Source organism: Muntiacus reevesi, chromosome 10 (assembly GCF_963930625.1).
Source record: "Muntiacus reevesi chromosome 10, mMunRee1.1, whole genome shotgun sequence".
Classification (NCBI taxonomy): Eukaryota; Metazoa; Chordata; class Mammalia; order Artiodactyla; family Cervidae; genus Muntiacus; species Muntiacus reevesi.
The window spans coordinates 74,573,836-74,592,249 of record NC_089258.1 but is presented as its reverse complement, the minus strand read 5'-3'; the positions used below and the strand labels follow the sequence as shown (position 1 = coordinate 74,592,249).

Sequence of the window (18,414 nt, the reverse complement as noted above, 5' to 3'; positions counted from 1 at the left end):
AAACCTTCTAAAGCCCTTGTAAAAGGATTTATAGGTGGATCGACCTATGATATCATTTAAATTGCAGCCCAATTCCTCAGGATTAAAAGCAACTGTCCTTCTCTCACATATCTTTGAAAAACCAGAAATTCTGCTCCAGCAACTCTTATTTAGGTCATCTCTTTAAAATACCAACTTCAAGGAGGCGATTCTTATCAGGAGGAAAACAGAAGGGATAAAAGATATTTTGAAACTTAGGCAACTGAAAAATCCTAAAGGTCTTCTCCATAAATATTAATAAAAAGCTTTAGCCATCTGAACAGGTCACCTTAGGTTACTGCAGCTGTCAGAAATATAATTTGGATCCAATCTCTTTTATACTACCTGATTCATGGCTAAATCTTTCAACAAAAGCTATAAGGTCTCTGTTGGCATCTGTCTCTGTGTGTGTATGTCTATGTATATGTGTTGTATGGTATTATCCACCTTCGGATGGTATTGCTAAAATTAATTTGTAGAAGAGCTCTATTTAATTGGCGTGAAGAGAATAAAGGACTTGTATGTATGAAGGATACCTACAACTTTCAGAAATATGATAGAAACTAACTTAAATATTTTTCAAGTTTACTTGATCTGAGAAAATCTTTGGTAAATAAAGTCTAGTTTAAATTTGTTGAATAGGTATGTCTTCAGAATTATCAGCATTAAAATAATGACAAAGCACATTATCCTAGTTGGGTTCATTGGTTTAAAAAGTTCATGTTGTCTCTGTTATGAAATTTGTCAGCAAGAGAAATAGCTTGGGATGATGGCTGATTTTGTCAAAACATCTTATGAAAGTTTTGAGTTTAGTCTAAACATAATTATTGAGAACAGGAGAAATAAATAAGACACTGCAGAATAAAATTTTTATGTGAACTTTTGAAATAATCTCCCCAAATCTTTTTGGTAACCTGAAACCTTAAAGTTTCGCCAAGTTCAATTAAATGGTGGATAGTTATCAAATATCTAAATCATTTACAAATAAAGCAAAATAATTATTGAACACAGATTTGTCCATTTGGGGATTTCTTATACAAAGGAACTAAAGATATTTGGGTTTATTAGTATACATGTTTTGTGCCACATTGAAAAATTTACTATGAGAACACATTTCTACAGATTATAGAAAGCATTTATACACAAACACATACACAGAGTATTTACAAATTCACCAAGCCACAGAATGCTAATATAAAAGGTCCACAATTGTTTATCACTTATTTTCACTAAAAATTAAGGTTTTCAGCAGCCACGAAATTAAAAGATGCTTGCTCCTTGGAAGGAAAGCTATGACAAACCTAGACAGCATATTAAAAAGTTGGGACATTACTTTGCTGACAAAGGTCCATGTAATCAAAGTTATGGTTTTTCCAGTAGTCATATACAAATGTGAGAGTTGGACCACAAAGAAGGCTGAGAGATGAAAAACTGATGCTTTTGAACTGTGGTGCTGGAGGAGACTCTTGAGAGTCCCTTGGACTGCAAGGAGATTAAAACAGTCAATCCTAAAGGAAATCAACCCTGAATATTCACTGGAAAGACTTATGCTGAAGCTGAAGTTCCAACACTTTGGCCACCTAATATGAAGAGTTGACTCACTGGAAAAGACCCTGATACTGGGAAAGACTGAGGGCAGAAGGAAAGGGGGGTGACAGTGGATGAGACAGTTGGATGGCATCACCGACTCAATGGACATGAGTTTGAACAAACTCTGGGAGATAGTGAAGGACAGGGATGCGGCAGTTCATGGGGTCACAAAGAGTTGGACACAACTTATCGACTGAACAACAAGGAAAATCACTGCCTAAAAGGCTCAGGAACCCCAAGATATTGAAAAGAGAGGAATTCAAACTATAGGTATTATAGATAAACTCTCACTCCTTCAGTGGAGTCCTTCTTTGACTTACTTTATTTTGATTGGTTTGTATCATGGGGATACATGCACTCCAAAATGCACTCCAAACATTAGGAAATTCTCCTGTTTGTAATAACCGTAGTAGCCTCCCTGTCATGCTGTATTTTCTCAAAAGGTTTAAATGTATGTTCGTAGCAAGCAAATGATCTCCCTAAGACTGGAAGGCCAGGAAAAGAATGAAGAAAATGACCAACTGAAAAAAATGTGAGCCTGAAGTTACAACCTGTAAATACCACATGGAGAATCAACAAAAACTGAGAACTTGAGAACAGTAGCTGAGAGTGGCACTAACACCTTAAATTTTACCACATTTCTCAGTGACAAATGGGCTTCCGTGGTGGCTCAGACAGTAAAGAATCTGCCTGCAATGCAGAAGACCTGGGCTTGATCCCTGGTCCGGAAAGACCCCCTGGAGAAGGGAATGGCTACCAACTCCAGTATCTTGCCTGGAGAATTCCATGGACAGAGGAGCCTGGTGGGCTACGGTCCATGGGGTTGCAAAGACTCAGACAGGACTGAGTGACTTTCACTGAATCTGATCAAAAGGGGGAACTGTTCAAAAAAAGACAATAGGCCCAAATGGGGTCACTTGTGCTAAGCCTACTATGCCAAATGGAGACTTCATACCTAACCTGATTGCAGTTTCAGCCTCTCGCAGGAATATGATCTTAACCAGACAGTCTGGAATTCCCTGGTCAGCACTAGGGAGGTAAATGCCTCATAGCCCCCTACTGCTAGCCCCCCATAGGGAAGTGATCTTGCCTGAAAACAACCCATCCTTGTTAGTTCCTCTCTCCTATCCCTTCTGTCCATAAAAGCCTTCCATTTCATGCAGCTCCAAGGAACTCCCTCCTATTAGCTCCATAGGATGCTACTTGATTCTTGGCTCATAGAATAAAGCCAATTTGATTTTTCAATTGACTTGGTTGAATTGTTTTCTAACATTCCCTTTAGGTTGGTTTCTTCCAGGAAACCATGTTGATGAAGCAGATGGCACTCTTGGGAGCCTTTCTTCCCATCTGGGAAAAAGCGGGAACATAGTGGGGCTCTGTGGAGGAAGGTGGCAATGAAGCAGGCTGCCAAAGCCCCATTTTGTGAAGCAGGAAGCTTAGGAACCTGCGGGGGGGCTCTTTTGAAGAAAATTACAAAAGAACCTTACAGAATTCCAGAGCCCCTCTGGAGATCAAGGAGAGGCAGCCCAACTGAGGAGTCTTGAAGTTCAAGCTTCATTAGCTTCATGGGAAATTCAAATTGGTCAGTGGAAATATTGATACACTGAGGGAAAGGAAGGTTGGATAGTGGACAAGGATATTATCTTGTTTGGGGAGATTTCATTGAAAATAATGGTTTTTATAAATCTGGAAATACTATATAGTAAATATGAGAGTCTTATCCCAATTCAAAGACTAATAACTGGCTTCCTCGGTGGCTCAGTGGTAAAGAATCCACCTGCAGTGTAGGAGCCACAGGAGATGTGGGTTCAATCCCTGGGTCAGGAAGATCCCCTCGAGAAGGAAAGGGCGACCTACTCCAGTATTCTTGCCTGGAGAATTCCATGGACAGAGGAGCCTGGCAGGTCCATGGGGTCACAAAGAGTTGGACACAACTGAGCGACTCAACAACAACAACAAAATAACTGGCCGATACTCTATAAATGAATTAATCATTGTTAACCTTTGTCTATAACACTAACTGGTGTTAGTGATGATTTCCAGCATGTGCGTGCTCAGTCACTCACTCACGTTGGACTCTTTGCGATCGCATGGACTATAGCCCGCCAGGCTCCTCCATCCGTGGGACTCTCCAGGCAGGAATACTGGAGTGGGCTGCCATTTACTCCTCCAGGGGGTCTTCCTGACCTAGTACTGGTGTCTCCAGCATCTCCTGCATTGATTGGCAGGCGTAGTCTTTTACCACTGAGCCACCTGGGAAGCCTGACGATTTTCAGCACTCACCCAACAAAGGACTTCCTGAGTATTTTCTTTTTTTTTTTTAATTTTAACTTTTTGACTAAGCCATGTGGCATGTGGGATCTTAACTCCCTGACTAGAGATCAAACTCTCACCGCTGGCATTAGAAGCACAGAGACTTAATCATTGTACCACCATGGCAGTCCCTAGAAACTATTTTCTTATGGACTCATAATTAGTAAAAAAAAGAAAAAAATATATATATATACACACATATATGTGTATATATATATATGTGACCATGCTCCATGGCTTACAGGATCTTAGTTCCCTGACCAGGGACTGAACCTGGGACCTCAGCAGTGAAAGTGCACAGTCATAACCCCTGGACTTCCAGGGAATTCCCAGGATATTTTGTTAAAATTATCTTACAAAACTAGTGTAAGCAAGGTTACCCCTACTGCTCTTTTCGGCACCTCACCACACTTGATATAGTAAGATCACATGTATTTTCTATTTCCTTTGGTCAAGGCACAGCTGGCTACTGAGTAGTTTCCTGAACTAACAAGTCCCTGACTCCCAGCCTAAGCATCCACCCCAGATCTCGCAGAACCATAGGAAGTTTTAGCTGGAAAGGCCCTTTGCCAAAGATCACTGGGCCCAGTATCCTGGTTTCCGGACAGGCAGGTGAGTCCTCGGCGTTAAGGATTTCCTGAGGAGTACCAGGCACCGAAGTCTGCATGGCTGGGACTCAGACCTCGTGGGGAGGACATCTGAATTCCAAGCTTTCTCCCCAACCCTGAAGGATATTACAGGGAAGCAAAATTCACTACCCCAAAATGTCTCTTTGGCGTGTGGATTATTTCACACACCAAGGTGAAAATAATCAAGGCCCCAAAACTCAGGAAGAAATTCTGACCTTCCCCCAACTGATTAAAACCATTCAGATAGGGAGTTCCCTGGTGGTCCAGTAGTAAAGAATCTGCCTGCCAATGAAGAGGACACAGGTTTGATCCCTGGTCGGGAAAGATCCCACAGGCCAGGGAGCAACTAAGCCCATTCACCACAACTACTGAGCCAGCACTCTGGAGACCCAGAGCCACAACTACTGAGCCTGCGCACCCCAGAGCCCATGTTCCGCAACAAGAGAAGCCTGTGCACCGAAACTAGAGAGTGGCCCCCGCTTGCTGCAACTAGAGAAAGCCTGCAAGCAGCAGGGAAGACCCAGTGCAGCCAAAAATAAATAAATTTTAAAAATTATTATTTTTTTAAATATCAAATCGAGGTCCTCTTCCCAGGACAGAGCTGTCACCAGGGTCATCTGCAGAGTGGGCTCAGCTTGGCAGGGGCATAAAGACAGGGTCCTCTCTGGGCCCCAGTGTCTCTGCAGGCCCAACACATAGTTGCTTACCAAACACTTGCTCTTCCATCTTGATGTGAATTCCCTTCCATCCCTCCAAAGTCCCAAAACATTACCTCCAACATCTGCTCTCATCTTCAGCCAAAGGTGGTATACAAGGTGAGGGTTTCTGCCTCTTTGGTGGGTGACTCAGTTTTCCTGGGTCTCTCCCATGGATGTATGTTATTGAACTTTTGTTTGACTTTCTCCCGTTAATCTGTCTTGCTGGTGGTTTAGTTGCCCAGTTGTGTCTGATGCTTTGCGACCCCATGGACTGTAGTCTGCCAGACTCCTATGTCCATGGGATTTTCCAGGCAGGAATACTGGAGTGGGTTGCCATTTCCTTCTCCAGGGGATCTTCCCCAACCAGGGATTGAACCTGGGTCTCCTGCATTGCAGGCAGATTCTTTACCAACTGAGCTACCAGGGAAGCCCTTATGTCCATTTAATTCCTAGACCAGCTAGAAGAACCTTGAAGAGCAGAGGAAAATATCTTCCTCCCCAACAATGTACACAGTTGGCCTGAGCAACAGAGATACAACATCCCCCCAAATTCACCTCGTTTGAAAAGGCAACATGAACTGTTTAATAAAGAAAAGAAAGGGACTTCCCTAGTGGTCCAGTGGCTAGGAACCTTCCTTCCAATGCAGGGGATGTGGGTTGGACCCCTGGCCGGGGAACTAACATTCTACAGGTTCTGGAGCAACTACTGAGCCCGTGCCACAACGCGAGAACCCACTCACCGCAACTAAGACCTGATGAAGCCAGAGAAATAATTTTTTTTTTTAAGTACACTTAATAAAAAAGGAAGAAGGAACTTCTCCGGCTGTCCAGTGGCTGGGACTCCATGCTCTCAGTGCATGGGGCCTGGGTTCTACCCCTGATCAGGGAACTAGCTCACACACGACACATCTAAGATGGAAGGTCTTGTGTGCCACAACTAAGATGCAGCATAGCCAAATAAATACTGAAAAAAAAAAAAACAACAAAACCTAAACACTGTCATGGCTGAGCAGAATCTCTGGAGAAGTGGTCTGAGGACGTGAGTCCACCTTCTCCTTGCAACTGCCAGTTTTTCTGATGAAAGCACCTTTCCTTTCTATTGACACTTGCCTCTTGAATTATTGGCTTTTGAGTGGCATGAGCCGAACATGAGTTTGTAAGAATGCCTTCATTCAGTCATCCCGCACACTTTACAAATGACTGGGCAGACCAATTCTTGCCCTCACGGAGCCTGCACAGTGGTGAGTTCGGTAAGCAAAGAAAATGTGTAACTTATTAGCTGTCATGGGTGATGTATAAGGAAAGTGCAGGACCTCCCAGAGAGGCCCAGGAGGCTGAGGAGGGAGGAAGAGTGGGGATGAATCAGGGAGTCAGGGAGGCTGCTCTGAGGACCAGCTGAGGGAGGAGCCTGAGGACTGTGTGGTCAGCAGCCCCGGCTCGGCAGCAAGTGGGACTTAAGCCAAGTGAGTGAGGGGAGGATCCTCAAGCATCAAGGAGCATAGTCTTTGAAACAGTGGATTTTGGATGGCCCAGAAAAATACCAGGAAGAAAGGAAAACTTACCCAGAGTTCTGTTTTTGGCTATAAACAGTCAACTGTTAAAATGATGGTGAGCAACACCCCCGTTTTTTATCTTTTTCTTAAAGCAACTTTTATACTTGGAATGAAGTTATTTCTGTGTCCTGGACAACCTCTCTCAACTCTTCCATCACCACCCCTCCTACTTCCTGCAGCAAATCCAGGCCCTTCTGAAGGATTCCCAAGGGAGAGAGGGTGTGCTGACCACTGCCCAGAGGGGCCACTTGCGTCTCCGGGGGACAGGCTGAGGTCACTTCAGCCGTATCCGGGGCCCGGACGTGCAGAAACGTGACTCTGTGCTGGGATCAGCCACCAGGATGGGCATTTCCATTAGTCACTGGCCTCCTGGGCCCATAATCCCTTTATTTGAGACGCTCCGTAAGCCTTCGGCAGCGACAGCTGGCAGACACGTTTCCCAGGCTGCCGGGTGCCGGGGTGGATACGTGGAGACCTCGTGGCAACATTCCTCAGCCTCACTCCAGGGCTCCGGGTACGTCTGTCGGGGAAAGTTGGCCTCGGACGCTCCCAGAACTGCCCCCCTCGCCAACACCACCAAGGGCCAAATGCTCAGGACGTCCCCAACTCGGAGCCATCCACCTGCCCTTGTGTGGGGCCTTTACTTTTTCCCTCTGATGCGGATTTTTGTTGCTGTTGTTCTTGTTCTCAAATAAGATATTCAGGATGGCTTTATCTCTGCATCCACACTTGATGAAACTGACTTGTTCAAGAACGTCGTCTATGGAGCGGACCAGGGCCCCGCGGATACTCTCTGAACTCCGGACACGTAAAGCAGACACGTTACAGACCACACAGCGCGAGGAGCGATGTTCCCCACAGCAGGGATGCAAGTGCAGGAAAGCTCCAGGCTGACCAAAAAAGGAAGCGGCACGGTTCCGCTTCCACAGAGGGCTTGCGACCGCGAGAGGGCCGTGTGCGCGGGCAGGCGAGAGGAGGCCCCGCGGGGAGACGGGCCGGGAGAGCGCGTCAGGCGAGGGCAAGGACGTCAGAAGGCGCCCTCGGCGCTCCGTGAAGAGAGGGAGCACTCAGCGTGTGACGGGTCAGAGGGCGTTCACGCTGCCCCGACTCACCACAGGAGGGCCCGGCGGGGAGAAGCGGGCCGGGAGAGCGCAGACTCGCCACAGGGCGTCAGCCGGCGGGCAGCCAGGGCCCCCTGACACCTGTGTGTGGAAGGGTCACCGCTGCGTCAGCAAGGCAGGGCTGGCAGCACCGGGGCTCCACACACACACACACACACACACACACACATCTGTACACACCCTCACACAGTCACACACCTACACAAACCACAAACACACCCCCACACAGACACCTGACACATATATATATTCACTCACACACAGTCACACACACACGCCCCACTCAAGCATTTCAGTCCCCGCCCCAGTCGCACTGACCATCCAAACAGGGGTATGAATCAACCAAACAAGACAGACAATTGTCACAGATTAAAAACTTTCCCTTAAAAGAGAAAGGCCCTGAACTGGGCAAAGATTGCCGAATGGGGAACACAAGAGAAATTTGAAAGTGTAAGGCAAAAAAAGTGAGAAAAAGGCACGTTGGCAGAGCCAGTCAAGTCCTAGAACTGTCCGGGCTTTGGCCTCTGAAGAATATTCCTGGAAGCTGGGATGACCCGGGCCTGCTGAAGGGGACGCCTGACCTGTGGTGTGTGTGTGGGGGGGTGTCTCCCCCTTTCTGAGGATGAAACCGTACTCCACAGTAGCCACCAGGGGGCGCCAGAAAACTCTGTTACACATTCAATCAGCAAATTTTTTTGAAGGGCATTTCTTTCAGCTTTGTTTTTCTGTCCATCAAAAGGTCACAGTGAGACCCGTTTCTGAGTCCTGGGCGTTTATACTGCAGTTCAACCAGTGGACAGTGGGAAGGAGGGGGAAGACTTCCACAAAAATATGCTCTGAACCACGCAATTTGGAGGAGTGATGAGAAATAACACACCCAGGAGGTGGATCCCAGCCAGCAGGAGGAAATGGAAATATCAAAACCCTCAGCTTCATCCTCCCCCGCTCCCTAGTCTGTTTCCTTTTCCCTTACATGTACATGTAAGCTAGCATCCTTAGACTCTGGTTTTTATCCCACCCGGCCCAGGAGCCGGCTAAAGACCGGCCTGGTCACCTCTGGCCAACCAAGGCCAGAAACTAAGCACGTGGTGGCTGGTGCCCCCTGGCGGGAGAACTAGAGAACAGCACCGTCTACCGGGCCAGAGGCCGGTGGACCGACCACAGGTGAAGCACAGGTGAAGCCCATTGAGGACCTCTGTCTCCTCCTCCCCGCCAGCCACTCCTGAAATGTGGGCACATCTCAGTTCTAATCCTGTCCTCAACAGAACCTGCCAAGCCCCAGGTATCAGCTGTAAAGGTGGCCCATGTTATTCACAACTTGTTTCCCCAAGTATCCATCAGCGGACATTTCACAGGAATCATGGCTTCACCCGTGGTGGAACCAGAGAATCACGGATCGAAAAAGGCAAAGGAGGCAACTGGGAAAGGGACAGAGACGAGACACCACTGGACCCAGAGAAATGCCGAGAGGGTGACACCCGGCAGGTACAACGTCAGTCCTCTTCCCACCACTATGTCCGGTCCAAGCCTTCCGAGTTTTGTTTTCTCAAGCTCCTACTTAAGAACAATTTTGAGGTCGCCATGGAAACATAACATTTTGCAGTTGTTAGGAAAGCAAGACTCACAGATGAAGATAATTCAGCAAAGAAACCCCAGGGAGGCGTTCTAGCCGCCCTGTGTAAGTGCAGCACAGTGTTCGGGTATTTGTCTACAGAATGGGTTGTATTTTTCAAACATTTACTTTCCTCAAATATTTACTTTCCTGAAATTGTGCTATCAGTAGGGAGAGACCCATAAAGACTTATTTTCTGGCATATAAACAGAAGCCTGAGCTGGTTAATAATTTGCTCCACGGTAGACGCACTCTGGAAATGACCGGTAATCGTTTCCTTTTAGCTAGGTTTGCTTGAATTCTGCCAGCTCTGCAGCCTTAGTTTCTCAACTTTTCCAGGCCTCAGTTTACTCATTTGTAAAACGGAGGTAACAGATCTACTTCTCAGGGTCCCTGAAAGGATGAAACGAGCTAATGCCTAGGCTCAGGACCTCTGACTCTCAACTTTTCTGTACTGTTTGGTGGTGGTGTTCAGTCGCTCCGTTGTGTCCGAGTCTTTTGCAACACCATGGACTGTAGCCTGCCAGGCTCCTCTGCGCATGGGATTTCCCAGGCAAGACTATGGAGTGTGTTGCTAGCCGGCCACTCCTCTTTCAGGGGATCAAGCCCACGTCTCCTGCATTGGCAGGCAGATTCTTTACCACTGAGTTACCAGGGCTGTCTTGTCTGTACTGTGTGGATGTGTATTTCTGTTTGGAAAAAGTCTATAAAAGTTTTACGTTATCACGGGATCTCTGACTCAATGAAGTTTTCAGAGCTATTGCTCTAAAGTGAAGCATCTTTGTCAGGTTCCTGAGAACTCTCATCCAGACCAGTGACTTCTCACGCTGTCAGGCTTTAATGGGGACAAGTGGTACAAGATAGATGTACGGGTTATATTACAAGCAGAACTATCCTGCCTTCAGAAAATAGATACGATTCTAAAGTTTCTACATACTACCCCCTAAATATAAGTAAGCCAAATATAAGTCCTTGTTTAAAGCCAAATATAATTTCTTTTGCCTAAAATTTCTATTAATAACATTCACAGCAGACATACCATCAGATTGGCTAAAGGTGAAATTGTACCAGGTATAGCAAAAAAAAAGTAAAATAAAGATACCCAAAGTATCCTTAACAGTAAGAATCCAGAGAATGAAGAAATGTCAAAGTGAAGGATGCTCGCACTTTCCAAGGTTCCCAAGTCTCCAGAGGTAGAGGAGGTGTACAATCAGGAGAAGAGACGGAGAGTGGTTTATTATTTGTCATTCCTGATATAAATCTGCTAGGACGGTGTATCATGTTACTGCAGAAACCAAAGTGTAGACCGTACATGAAAAATGTGAGCCTGCCAAAGCATGCGGGTGTCCTGAGAGCATTTGAGGGTACCACTGTTTCTGCACAGGATGCTAAATTGTTTGAAATGAAACCTTCAGACGTACTGAAGAGTGACCCAGGGCAGTGTAAGACCTACAAGAAAAGTTCAGTCATTAATGTCCTTTTGCCTCAAACTCCTTTCGCAAGTTACCTCCCCTTGTCCTACTCTCTGGCAAATGTCCTGCCCCTCATAGTATCGATGAATATTCAGATTTTATTCATTTAGAAATGCTTTCCTCGGCCCCTGTCAATTTCCTTGTAAATAATAAACAGTCACAGTGCCTGAACATAAGAAAGTGGTCGACTCAAATTTGTTGAATGAGTGAGAATAGAGAAAAAGCCATCAAGGGTTAAACAGAAGGAAAGGATTTTTTAATGGTGTTATAGCACGGAGAATTCCCTGGTGGTCCAGTGGCTAGGACTGGGTGCTCTCGCTGCTGTGAGCCTGGGTTCAAGTCCTGGTCGGGGAACTAAGATGCCACATGCGGCACCACATGGCCAAAAAAAAAAAGGTATTACAAATCAGTGGGGAGAACAAGGATTATTTAAAAATACTAGTACTGGAGTAACTGGTTATCTATTTTGAAAAATATATATATTAGAGCCTTATCTTACACTAATAATTCTAAAAATTTCAGATGGAGTAAATGGTTTCTTATAAAGAGAAGGACTTCATGAAACAGCTAGAAGAAAAGAGTTATCTCATTTGAGGACAGGGAGGAGCTTACTATAAGCACAAAACAGAGGGGGGAAAACCCAAAGCAAAGCATGATAGGTTGTTTTATATTAAAAAGTAACGTGAAAAAAAAAAGTAACGTGACTACTAAGTGTAATATGCTCTGGAACAGAAAAAAAAATATCAGGTTAAAAACTAAGGAAATCTAAAGAAAATATGGACTTTAGTTAATAACAATATATCAGTGATGGTTTCAATAACTGTAACAAAAGTACCATAGTGATATAAAACGTTAATAATAAGGAAAACTGCTTGTGGAATCTATGGGGACTCTTGGCACATCTGCTGAAATTTTCTGTAAATCCAAAACTGTTCTAAAATAAAAAGCTAATGAACAAAATACCTTCCCTTCAAAACAAAAACGGAGGACAGTGGTTAACAGGTTTGTTTAAGACAATGGCCAGGCATGTGGGTCTCTGGATTCAGGCTGCCTAGGCTTGAATCTCAATTCAGCTGTGATAGCCGGCTGCTGCTAAGTCGCTTCAGTTGTGTCCGACTCTGTGTGACCCGATAGGTGGCAGTCCACCAGGCTCCCCCATCCCTGGGATTCTCCAGGCAAGAGTACTGGAGCGGGGTGCCATTGCTTTCTCTAGTATGTGACACCCTAGACAAGTTAATTAACCTCTCTGTATCTATTTCCTTGGGCTTCCCAGGAGGCACTAGTGGTGAAGAATTCTCCTACCAATGCAAGAAACGTAAGAGACAAGAGTTTGGTCCCTGGCCCTGGGTTATTTGGCACTGGGACTTCCTTGATATCTCAGTTGGTAAAGAATCCACCTGCAACATGGGAGACCTGGGTTCGATTCCGGGGTCGGAAAGATCCCCTGGAGAAGGGATAAGCTACCCACCCCAGTGTTCTTGGGCTTACCTTGTGGTTCAGCTGATAAAGAATTCGCCTGCAATACGGGAGACCTGGGTTTGATCCTTGGGTTGGGAAGATCCCCAGGAGAAGGGAAAGGCTCCCCACTCCAGTATTCTGGCCTGGAGAATTCCCTGGACTGTATAGGCCATGGGGTGACAGAGTTGGACACGACTGAGCGACACTTTCACTGGATTATTTTAAGAGGTTTGACAGAAAACAACAAAATTCTGTAAATCAATTATCCTTCAATTAAAAAATAAATTAATTAAAAAAATCATATTAGTGAATGTACATGCGAGACTGACATTTTCAAAAACATAATGAGTGCTCAGTAAATGTTAGCTGGCTTCATAGTATAAAGAATTCTCACAAAAAATATAGAAAAATTAGTGCGTGCGTGCATACTAAAGTCACTCTAGTCATATCCGACTCTGTATGAGGCTATGGACTGTAGCCTGCCAGGCTCCTCTGTCCATGGGATTCTCCAGGTGAGAATACTGGAGTGGGTTGCCGTGCCCTCCTCCAGGAGATCTTCCCAAGCCAGGGATTGAACTCAGGTCTCTTCCTGCATTGCATGCAGATTCTTTACCATCTAAGCCACCAGGGAAGTCCTGAAAAATAAGTACCTCAGTACAAAACTGGCAAAGAGAAATTAAGACACTAAGAAATTACAAATGGCTGATAAGGAATGACTCAATGGTCCAGTGGCTAAGAGTCTTCCTTCCAGTGCATGGGATGAGGTTTCAACTCCTGGTCAGGGAACTAAGATGCCACATGTCTCTGGGCAACTGAGCCTGCACTCCACAACTACTGAGCCCATGAGCTCTGGAGCTTGTGCTCCAGAACAAAAGAAACCCACACGCTACAACTAGACAGAAGCCCCTAACCCTCTAAACTAGAGAAAGCCTGTGTGCTGCAGTAAAGACACAGGGCAGCCAAAAAAACATGGCTAATAAACATACAGGGGGAGAGTTCACGCTCACTGATAAAGAATTTAAAAAGTCAAACCAAGATTATAAATTTTTCCTCTTGCCAAACTGGCAAAGATGGAAAATGATAGTGCCTGGCATAGGAAAGGATGCTATTATACTGCCAAAGTGACAGTGGAAGAAAAGTTATGACCAACCTAGACAGCATATTAAAAAGCAGGGACATTCTGCCAACAAGGTCTGTCTAGTCAAAGCTATGGTTTTTCCAGTGGTCATGTATGGATGTGAGAGTTGGACCATAAAGAAAGCTGAGCGCCAAAGAATTGATGCTTTTGAATTGTGGTGTTGGAGAAGACTCTTGAGAGTCCCTTGGACTGCAAGGAGATCCAACCAGTCCATCCTAAAGGAGATCAGTCCTGAATATTCAGTGGAAGGACTGATGCTGAAGCTGAAACTCCAATACTTTGGCCACCTGATGAGAAGAACTGACTCTTTGGAAAAGACCCTGATGCTGGGAAAGACTGAAGGTGGGAGGAGAAGGGGACAATAGAGGATGAGATGGTTGGATGGCATCACCAACTCAGTGGACATGAGTTTGAGTAAATTCCGGGAGTTGGTGATGGACAGGGAGGCGTGGTGTGCTGCAGTCCATGGGGTTGCAAAGAGTTGGACGCGACTAAGCAACTGAACTGAACTGAAAGTGGCAGTGCTGGAGGGTGGGGGTATAGTTTGGGATGACTTTGGGGGGAGTAATTTGACAATATACAGTAATACATAACTAAATATAGCCTTTAGGATATTTGCATTTTCACTCTATAATTAAACTTCTAGGAATGTGTTCTAAATTACTGATCAGAGATGCACAAATAATTATAAGAATATTTACTAACTGTGTTAATCAGATGAGCAAAAATGGCAAGCCTCATGCATAACTGGCAGGAATGTCAAATGGTAAAGTCCTTTGGAAAATAATTTGCTGGTTCCTCCAAAAGTTAAACATAGAGTTACTACATGCGTGCGTGCTCAGTCATGTCCGACTCTTTGTGACCCACGGACTGTAGCCCACCAGGCCCCTCTGTCCATGGGACTCTCCAGGCAAGGATACTGGAGTGGGTTGCCATTTCCTACTCCAGGGGATCTCTTTCTGACCCAGGTATCAAACCCGTGTCTCTTGTGTCTCCTGCCTTCGCCAGCAGATTCTTCACCACTGCACCACCTGGGAAGCCCCAGAGTTATCAGGTGACCCAGCAATGCTACTCCTCAGCAAACACCCGCAAAGGACTGAAATCAGGTACTCAATCAGATACTTGCACATCACTGTGCACATCGGCACCATTTACAACTGCCAAAAGGTGGAAGCAACCCAAGTGTCCATCGAGAGATGAACAGATAAACAGAATGTGGTCTCTACATACACAGGAATATTATTGAGCCAGGCAAAGGAATGAAACTCTGAAACAGGCTACAACATGAGTGAACCTTCAGGACATGATTCTAAATTAACGAAACCAGCCATAAAAGGACAAATATTCGATGATTCCACTTATATGACGAACAGGTAAATAGAGACATAAAGTAGAATAGAGGTCCCTGGCGGCTGGGGGACGGAAGTAAGGGGAGTGATTGTTTGCTGGATGCAGAGCTTCTCTTTGGGATGACGACAAAGTGTGAACGGATACTTGTGATGGTGACACAACGTGGTGAATGGACTTAACTGAACACAAAAAGGATTAAAATGGTGAATTTTATCTTACATATACTTTACCACAATAGAAAATTGCAACAAAAAAAAAGCATCCTATAGGACTCAGAGGGACCTCTGTGGCATGTTCCACAGCCATTCAGGATGCTACCAATTCATCTCCTGACACAGGGTTAACAAATTCACACAGCCTGCAGCACACCCTGGCTACCAGCCAGCAAAGATATTAAATAACCCGCTTCGCTAGCCCAGGACACCAGCAGCTGTGCCCATCCCCCTGCCTTCTCTTGATTTTTGACACGAAATATGAATCAGCCAGGAGAAGCTGTGGAGTGGAGGTAAGGATGGGGAACCGCTGACGCTAAAAGAGAGAAGCAATTGAGCAAAACCAGACCAGAACCTCTTTGGAGTCTCAATCCCTGAGAGAGTATCTCTCTTACCTTTTAATGATTTGCAAAAAGGGATTTTTCTTCCCTTAGTAACTCTTGCTTAGTATATCAGCTACCCTCACTGTCTAGAAGTTGTGCTATCTAAACTCAACATACACACACAAATAATTTCCATGTCCTGAAATGCAAACCATTTCCTGGGGGGGTTGACTTCACCAGAGAGACAGGCAGCCAACATCCTCTAAAAATTATATATTTCCACCATGTCACCAGTCCCTCCTTCAAGCTAAGTCCTTCTTTTAACATTTATTCATAGAGCAGGTTTTTCTGTGTCTTTTCCACAAACTTGCTCTAAGTCTCTCTCTTAACTGTACAGTAAAACAGTTTAGATGGATGTTTGAAAACTTTCTACAGCAACTGGGGACCTAAATGTTTTCAATGACAGTAAAAATTGTGTGGTGAACAACACTATGAAATTGAAAGCCATGGGTTTCAAGTAGTTGCTTCTTAAGATTACTTGTTTTGAATCCTGTTTGCTTGTGTCTAAAACTTCAAAGCCAGCACCTCTTCATGTCAGGACTTGTGTTCATCAAAAGGCTCTATCTTTTGTTGTTGCCATCTCTGTTGTTGTTGTTATCTCTGCAGTTCATGAGACCTTTATAGAACCTGCATGTAATTCACGTGATCAGAAAACCCCAAGGCAAAAACACTCCAGTTCTCAGAAACTCCTGATTTTGCCAATGATCTAATCCATTAGAACATATTCCAAATGCAAACTAAGACTGGCCTAGAAATTGAACTGAAAGCGTTGACAAGTGCATTATGGTTCATTCCTCATGGACAAACTCAACAAGCCCTAGATGAGTTAGTTATACACCATAGTCCTAAAGGAAAAATAGGTTCTGCTTTATGTCATTGTCCAAACCTCTCCACAAATTATTTACTGCTCTTAGAAAACCCATCTTGGCCCCATTGCCAAAAATAGTTCAACTCAGGAGTCAGTGTTTTCAAACATTTCACCAAACTACCACATCCCCAAACACAGGGCCATTCTCAGGACAGAGCTTCTTTCTGCAAAATGGAAATTAACTGAGGAAAAAGTTAACTCAAAAGAGCCAGTCTTGGTTCTTCAAGAGGCCTTGCTGAATGAGCATGCAAGTCAACCTTCCCTTTAGAAGAGTCGTGTGTGTGTCATTTCAGTCCTGTGCAACGCTTTGCAACCCTACAGACTGTAGCCCTCCAGGCTCCTCTGTCCAGGGGATTCTCCAGGCAAGAATACTGGGGTGGGCTGCCATGCCCTCCTCCAGGGGGTCTTCTTGTCCCAGAAGTCAAACCCACATCTCCAGCATTGGCAGGCAGTTTTTTACCACTAGAGCCACCTAGAAGGGCCCCAGCACAGACTCAGCCTTACTCAAAATATACATCCCACAGAAGCGAGTGTAGCGCCTGATTTATAGGTACATACACATGGGAATGTATTAATAACTCAGGTAAGCAAGCACGCCTGGGTACCAACCCTGCACTAATAATACACACTAGTTCATAAGGTAGGCATGATTACTATTGCCATTTTAAAGATGCGGACATCTGCCCAACTCTTTCCAAAGCTTCCTGAACTAAGCTACTGCTGGACTTCCAGCCCAGGTCTGCCTGATCCACAGCTTCTGCTCTTAATCCCTATCTGTGCAGCCTCCTTGAATAACTGAAATGACATTTCCCTGTAGCTTTTACCAAAGCCGACTCCCTTGCTTCCTCCGGTTTGGGGAAGGTAGACCTTCCTGCAAGCCTATAAGCTATAATCTTCCATAATCATCAGTTTTATCTTAAAATCAGAACTTTCTCTTCATACATGCCCCTACTTGTCTACATTTCTTTTCAAAAGTAATTTTATTTTATTTATTGACTGCACCTCATGGCATGTGGGATCTTAGTTCATCGACCAGGGATTGAACCCTTGCCCCCTACACTGGCAGTGTGGAGTTTTAACCACTGGACCACCAGGGAAGTCCCCCATATGTGTTGCTATTTCACAGTAGAACTCTGTTAAGACAGATTTATCTGGTTAAATTTCATACTTGATTAAATTTTTCTGCAATATAAATTGTGAGCATTCTGAAACATACTTTTCTCCCTCAAAAGACAATTGCCAGTATTCACGCATCACTTGTGAGATTTTCATGTACTTTTATGTTTTTTTAAAAAGGAACAATAGATTTTAAAAATGCAACGGCCCGAGTAGGGGAACTTCCTTGAGGTCAGTATTATCCATAGCTGCCATGTGTCCGGCAGGAAATCTGTAGCCAGTGACATTAACAATGACTGTGGAGACACTTGTGGCTGTACATCCGAATGAGGCAGGATAAAAAGCATGCGTTTCGCTTTTCATGTATATCACAGGCATCAGAGCTCGTATTTCTCATCTTTCACCTGGTCTGTGCCAAGTGGTTTATAGGGCTGACTCATTAAGCCTGCACACTCTGATGAGGCCGAAATGCTCAACACAGCCCACACGTGTTTATGTCCTTCTTAATGCCCTCACTCCAGCAGGTAGGGCATTCCTGGGTGGTATTCCTAGGTTTAGATCAAGGATGGCTTTAATGATTATTTTTAGGCAAGCTTTGGTAAATATATAAGGCATGTGCAGAATCTCCTTGGAGAAAGAGAACTTCTATCTATTGCAAAAGTGCAGGATAATCTGACAATCGAAAATCAAATCCTCACCCTGACAGCTGAATCCAGCACCAAAAGCCCTGAGTTCATTTCTCCAGCATCCTATCAGAAAACGATTCAAATATTTACTTTTGAGTTACACCAGCCACATGCTCACCAAGATTAAATAGTCAACCGTCATCCTTGGCTAAAACAACTTACTGCTCAGAGATAAAACCTATTAGCTTGCTTTTCAT

The 18,414-nt window shown here is 44.8% G+C and overlaps 1 protein-coding gene and 1 non-coding gene across 6 annotated transcripts in view; both read right to left on the bottom strand.

The window, feature by feature from the left end:
- TACC1 (transforming acidic coiled-coil containing protein 1) overlaps positions 1-18,414 on the bottom strand; it is a 117,578-nt gene that overhangs the window by 70,215 nt on the left and 28,949 nt on the right. The window lies entirely within an intron of this gene.
- Positions 5,604-5,675, bottom strand: TRNAC-GCA (transfer RNA cysteine (anticodon GCA)). The gene has a single exon. It is a non-coding gene; the product is annotated as a tRNA-Cys (tRNA).